The sequence below is a fragment of the Dreissena polymorpha genome, chromosome 6, assembly GCF_020536995.1.
Source record: "Dreissena polymorpha isolate Duluth1 chromosome 6, UMN_Dpol_1.0, whole genome shotgun sequence".
Classification (NCBI taxonomy): domain Eukaryota; kingdom Metazoa; phylum Mollusca; class Bivalvia; order Myida; family Dreissenidae; genus Dreissena; species Dreissena polymorpha.
The window spans coordinates 114504684-114512564 of record NC_068360.1 but is presented as its reverse complement, the minus strand read 5'-3'; the positions used below and the strand labels follow the sequence as shown (position 1 = coordinate 114512564).

Genomic DNA, 7881 nt, shown 5'->3' with positions numbered 1-7881 from the left:
TGTTTAAGAGTTTATTTAGTTAACTTGCAGGATGAATAAATCTATGGCATGACTGTATCCCTGTTAAGGTGCATTCATCTAGTATATTACATTACTTGAAAAAAGTTCATGTTTTTTCAGTACATTCGGTAATACATTTTCGAGATAAGAAATCGAAAGTATTTCGCCAAAATAGGTGACATAACGATAAACTATAAGTAATGCAAGTAGATTGATATATAATATAGGAATAGGAATATAGGAATGCAAATTGTGCATGCGTAGTTAATTGTTTAAATATATATATATATATATATATATATATATATATATATATATATATATATATATATATATATATATATATATATATATATATATATATATATATATATATATATATATATGCCCTATTTGCATTCCTGTGTTTACCGCGTGACGATGATGATCAATCTACTTGCGTTATCTATAGTTAACTGGTAGTTACCTGGTACACATACCCAGTAACATTGTATTAATTGTATACGAAAAATGAAAACTTTACAACTTTTTTCAAGTAATGTAATAAACCAGTTGTGATATTTAATCAAAATAAATTAATAACCGTAAAAAAAATAGTTAATCTGGTTGACGGTCCCGTTAAATTTCTAGATTTAAATAATTGGATTGTCGAAATGCATCATACGAAAATATTTAATTCAAGAAAGAAAAATCAGACCCCAACCAATGTAATTAGTATCAAAAGTCCTCAAACACCTAGTAATATGTACACTTATATAGTTAAACGCATTTAATACTAAAAATAATATAACCAAATTTAACGGAACGAAACAAAAAGAGAATGTTCAAAATCTGCATTTTTTCAAATTGTAACGAACTATATTTGCATCAATTTCAGATAGTACTTATTCATATGCGAAACTGTATTGTCAGTATGACTCTACGTCATTATTGTGACTTTGCTAACTGATGTTGAGTTTCCTTGTGTTGTTGTTATTGGTGTTGATGTTGTTGTTGATATGAATCGATGACTAAAAGTTGCAGATCTGTCATGCGGTCAATCTCGAAATGTCTCTTTAAGGAGAATACGTTCGCTCATAATGTATTCAATTAATATGTTGAGAGAGTGCGACATAACTCGATCATATATACAGATTAAGACGAGTAAGGACAATGATTTCGCTAAATTATTGCGCAAATTTATTAGAAAAGCAATTACCTAAATGTTTGCCTCCCATCTATGCGATTAATGAACTCAATATAACGCAAAGCGGGAATTCCAAAACAAAAAATCACACACTGCCTAGTTATTGTTAAAAATGTATTTACACACATAATACGCTATCTTATAAAAACACTTCAAGAAACTTATTGATAACAATAAAAAAATCATCCCTTTTTAAGGAACACGGAGTGACAACGTTACACTCATATCTGGCGTTGTTGTGGCAACTCTAGTTGCGCTGAGTTTGTTAGTAACGGTCGTTGTACTTATGCGAAAGTATCGGATCCGCTGTTTATTTGAAGATCGTTCAAGTGGTAAAGGATTCTAGGTTGTGTTTTTAATAGTTGTTTAAATAACGAAGTTAACAGTCTATACACACAAAAACAATCATAACGTCTATACTAAATATAAATTATTATTTCAAAGAATGTCTACCCATTTGTAGTTCATGTTTACATACTACGCTGTATATCAGATGTTTGTCATTTATAATAAGTGTGTTATATTCCTACATTTCAGCAAATACCAAAACGTATGTTGTGTTTTCATCACTCTATGATAAATGTGCTTATTCAATTTTGATCACTTATACTTAAAACGAGTTGCTTTTAATTGTATAACGTATTTGACAATTATCATGCTAATTTAAAGTTTTGGTCTCATTTGGCCCATTAACATGCACTTTATTCAAACATAAAGTCTGGTATGCACTGGTAACCTATCTTTTTTAACAATTTCATTATTGTTTTATCTGTGTGGCATTGCTCGTAAAAAGAATGTTTTGCCTTCTAATATTGTCACATTTTAGGCATCAAGAACCTTCTAATATCATGAGCCACGAAAGGGCTTCCGAAACTAATGCGAACACGCAATATTGTGAATTGGGTAAGTCAGGTTGACATATCAAAGCTATATTTAATGATAATATAATGTAACGGTTTAAAAAATGCGAGTTACCGAGAATATGTTTGTCATTGTATGACCATAAACTCATTCATCTACTTTTTAGGGGGGTATTTCTTTACTAAAATCATCTGTATTAAAATGGTTTTAAAATAATTTAAAATCTTATTTTTTTATATTCGCAGATCCATCGAAAAGGTAAATTATTACCGTGTTTTTTTCTGCTGCACATTCCACCACTACAAGTTATGCCTCTTCGTTTACTACACCTACTACTTCAACAACACTGCAACAACAACTACTACTACAACAACTGCTACTTCTACACTACTACTTCTACTACTACTACTACTACTACTACTACTACTACTACTACTACTACTACTACTAGTACTACTACTACTACTACTAATACTACTACTACTACTACTACTACTACTACTACTACGTCTACTACTTCTACTACTACTACTACTACTACTACTACTACTACTACTACTCTACTACTTACTACTACTACTACTACTACTACTACTACTACTACTACTACTACTACTACTACTACTACTACTACTTCTACTATACCCACTACTACTACTACTACTACTACTACTACTACTACTACTACTACTACTACTACTACTACTACTACATCTACTACTACTACTACTACTACTACTACTACTACTACTACTACTACTACTACTACTACTACTACTACTACTACTACTACTACTACTACTACTACTACTATTACTACTACTACTACTAATTTTACCATAACTACATCTACTACTACTTCTACTACTACTACTTCTACTACTACTACTACTACTACTACTACTACTACTACTACTACTACTACTACTGCTACTACTCCTACTCCTACTACTACTACTACTACTACTACTACTAATAATAATAATAATAATAATAATAATAATAATAATAATAATAATAATAATATAATAATAATACTAATACTAATACTACTACTACTACTACTACTACTACTAATACTACTACTAATACTGCTACTAATACTACTACTAATACTACTACTAATTCTACTACTAATACTACTACTAATACTACTACTAATACTCCTACTAATACTAATACTAATAATACTACTACTACTAATAATAATACTAATAATAATACTAATAATAATACTTATAATAATAGTAATAATACTAATAATGATACTAATAATAATACTTATAATAATACTAATAATAATACTAATAATAATACTAATAATAACACTAATAATAATTCTAATAAGTATACTAATAATTATAATACTAATACTACTACTACTACTACTAATAATAATAATAATAATAATAATGCTTATAATAATACAAATGATAATACTAATAATAAAAAACAAATAACAATACTAATAATAATTATAATAATAATACTAATAATAATAATATTATTATTATTATTACCAATAAAAATAATAATAATAATAATTAAAATAATAATAACAATAATTATTATTATTATAATAGTTATAATAATAATTATAATAATAATAATAATAATTCTAATAATAATGCTACTTCTTCTCCTACAACTTAAAAAGGTTCATTTTTGCTGAATAAGCTTTTATTCAATAAAAGCGCAAGAAATAAAAGTATCGATCGCCTCCATTTTTCGCGGATTTCAAACACTGTGACTTTGAAATGAACATACTTATTGCTAACTCTTTTTCAGGGCAATTGCTGCAGATACATATGATACTGTTCACGGCTATTACGAACTTTCAGACGTGCAGGACGCCAGACGTTGACTCTTTGCTTCTGCCATTGACATCTCGCCACATGTCAATCAACTTCGTATCTAAATATCGATCGACCAATCAGAGCTCGATTAATCGGTTGCGCCGGTTGCTAACGACATGTCCGTCGTCCTTGGTTCATATTTTTTAAACGAGTTTCTTTTATTTTCGTAGAAAAAAACACTTAAATACAATACGATTAAACATTACCAATGGGGTTTATGTTACTCAAACACTCGTTATCCAGAAGGCGTTTGATTCGGAAAATGTCCAAAGCCGAATCGTTATTAAGACAAGCGCGAGTGGCAAATTCAAGGTTTGCAAACAATACTTTGTTAATAATTTCCTAAATAACATCGATAAATACCGATGTAATTACTATTCACGTGGTAACTTGAAAATATCGGTACCTGCTGGAGGCTTGTTATTGCAATTTTCGATATGTAGCATAACCGAAATCGACGTGGTAGAAAATTAATTTAGTTGAGAAAATGACCCAACAGTTTTACTGTTTTGCACTTTCAGTTCGGTGATTGATAAATGTTCTCTAAGCAATGTTTTATATTAATAATATTCACTTTTTTTGTAATAACATGGGGGATTACGGTACTCAGTCGGCGTCGGAAATCGTATTTAACTTACCAAAATCCAGTTATAAAACGAAAGCGTCTTATAGAGTGTCTTACATACCGAAATACCATTCATAGATAGCTAATGCTAATTACAAAATAATAGTGTTTGCATTTCCAAATGAACCGATGATACAAAACCGTTTTACTTTTGTTAAAAGGGATGAACAATTTTTTATCAAAATCATCCAGAATGCCGCGTAATTCATAAGAATAGATGCACTTTGGTGTTAGCTTTTCTATGCTTTTTGACCGCTACATTACGATATTAAGAGGGCGGAATGATCGTTTTCCAGGCGAGGTTTAAATTTAATTTTAATATTTTAAAAGATTCGTAGTTTGAAGTTTCGTACCTCATAATACTTATCATAGCCGTCAAGTGCGTTAGTCAAACGTTAAGGAAAGTTGTCAATTTCAAGAAACGATTATTCTGGCTGAGTGTTTTAAAGAAAAGATTTTCAATTTACTGTCAGACAATGGTGTACGTCTGATAATAAAATACATGTATATTTTTTATTGTATCATTAATATTTGTACACAGTGAAGTGTTCAACCACTGATCTTAAAGTATTACTGTCTTCACGTTTGTCGATGTATTGTTACTATTTTGCATAACTTTAAATACAGCACATGTTTGTTGACTTCCATTTTAAATAGAAATGCACGTGTGGCATTAATTTGCAAATTTATCGTGCTGTTTAAGAATACAAACTTAGTTGTCGTGTGGTAGATGATGCATTCCTGTTAGTAACTAAGTTACACGTATTGATAAAATCATACTTATAATTAGAAAGGCATTCAATACCACATTTCAGCTGTCAATTTATTTTATATCTTATGCAAGCTCAGTTTTACATTTAATTATACGCATATTTTGTTCAAACAGTATTTTGCAATTTTGATTCATTGGGTGTTACCTCACTCACGATATTGAATAATACTATTGTATATTAAGTTTTCAAAATACGCACATAAACACACGATTATATGTCCCGTTAGTAACACATAATGAAGCATTTAGTATTGCAAATGGGCATGTTATTGTTTATGTTCAATTATTTGCTTTACATTGTCGAAATAGTAATAAACATATGTATTTATAGCATAAGTATTAACGTTTCAATTATTTTACAGTTGTTTATGTTAGGTAGGTGTAACTACGATAAAAGAACACTGGTATTACGATGTGAGATTGCTTAGTTATGTGCCGTTACATTTCTCGAATCGTTATTATGCAATTTCATATCCTATAATTTCGCGTTATCTCGAATCATTTCGAAAGATAGAAAGTACAAGTAACCATTAATGGGATTCAATTATGGATTGTCTGTCTTTTCAAATAAAAGTCATAAACGGAATCGACAATCACATATATACTATTTTGAAAATACAAAATAAAAAAGCAAGAAAAAAAATAATTATCTCCCGCCCCGTTAGTCCAATCCGGTACATCTTGAAGTATACTCAAACTTTTTTTTTTAATGCTAACAGTACCCCACTGCTTTGAATATTCAACACATGTTTTAAACACTAAATAAGTGAAAGACCTATTTTCCAAATTATCAACAAAAAAAGTGTCATTAAAGCTTTATTATTTCACCGATTTGATTGAGGAATATTCCAAAACGCATCGATATATTTTACATACATTTTAAACAGACACGTTTTCTATGTTTGAAAATAACGACTTCAATATTTTTGGAATCTAGGGATTTTTTTAACTTGTCATTTTATCGAAATGATATTCAGTCCCATTAAGGAACAGTAAAATGGGTCGATATGTTATGGTTGTGTACACGCTTGTACTAACCGCAATTATCTTCGAACTAAGTAAATAACCTTTTTCACATGCGTTCAATCCGGTTTAATATTTTGGAAGATAAAGCGCACAACTTTTACTGGACGGGCTTCTTTTTTTGTATGTGTTATTGGAACTGCATTGTAATGTTGAACAATTTACATATACAAAATCGGTGGAGAAATGTGAACGCAAACCAAAGGTCAGATCATAGAAATGAATGTTTTTAGATATATATTCTATCTTAGCCGGGTTTTTTTGTTACGCAAAAGCAAGGTTATTGTTTGGACATTATTAATGACATATATCTACCAAATAGATATTCAATTAATAAATATGTCTAATACATTCAGCTTTTACTCACAATTGGTTTCAGAATTTTAATGTGTTAATATTCGAAATGTCCGTAGTTTGTAGGCGTGGATTTAACCCACATTGAACTGTGTAACACTATTTTGGACAGTGTATGCAAATGAAGTTTTAACTTGAAATGTTTGAAAAGACGTTAGGCGTTACATTTTTCACAATCGTCATGGAACTTGCTAAGGAATCGGCCAATCTTGGGAGAGTTATAGAATTGCCCATTTTAATACCTGGCTGCCAGAGGATCGATGAGATTTTTTTGTATGACTTCATTAAAATATGTGTACTTTGAATGGCCAATCATGAGCCATTTTTGTTATTTAACATTAAAACGTCGTTTTGTTTTCGTAAATACGATTTTCACTAAATGCTCGAGTATTGTTTGTCAAATATAGGGTGCATAAAGTTTTTATTGTATAGCATATAACAGTGATTTTGTTGTATGTATTATGGCTGCTGTTACGGTTAAGACCCGCTCGCAACAGCAGTATGTGCAATATTATTATTATCTTGCTTACGCTCGGGTGTATACATAACCTATGTAACATCGGATATATATTCCCTCTATAGTTCGGGGTCTATTTTGTGCGACTCAAGCATAACACGCCATGGATCAACATCTTACCGACATATCATACATCGCAATTTGTATCGTAATCAGTGACACTTTTGCTGTATAAAATACGAAAAATGTCGTAATCAGACCAAGTTTTAATATGTTTGTAATTATATGTACCAAATGTACGAAATACAAAACTACACGCAAATAAGAGCATACACAATAATATCACAAATTGCAATAACCAAGCGGTGCCACTAGATAATCAGAGAAGCGCAGTCAATTGATTTTCTGTACTGCTAAACATTAGAATGAGGTAAAATATAATATACTAACAAATATAAAGACATAACAGTATGTGAATTATTAAAGTAACTAAATGATGATCGTTTAGCAATCGAATGTTGAAGGGACCATCTTTTTGCATTTGTTTTCGAAGTGTGAATTATCCTCAAGGTTAAGGCCACTTCAGAACAAAGACAGTGTTCAGCTATAAATATTTACACTGCTCTTCGATACGATGATACATGATATGTTCTAACGTAGTTGACCACTAAGTAAATACAGTCAAGTAAGTTATTTGAAACGTTCGGACACGCTAACATTTTATCTTTGCAAACCTTTTGATGTACA

The 7881-nt window shown here is 30.2% G+C and overlaps 1 long non-coding RNA gene across 1 annotated transcript; it reads left to right on the top strand.

The window, feature by feature from the left end:
- The first annotated feature begins 1992 nt into the window (after nucleotides 1–1992).
- Nucleotides 1993–4213, top strand: LOC127835369 (uncharacterized). Its single transcript, XR_008028486.1, has 3 exons — nucleotides 1993–2089; nucleotides 2293–2305; nucleotides 3836–4213. It is a non-coding gene; the product is annotated as an uncharacterized LOC127835369 (long non-coding RNA).
- Nucleotides 4214–7881: the final 3668 nt, after the last annotated feature.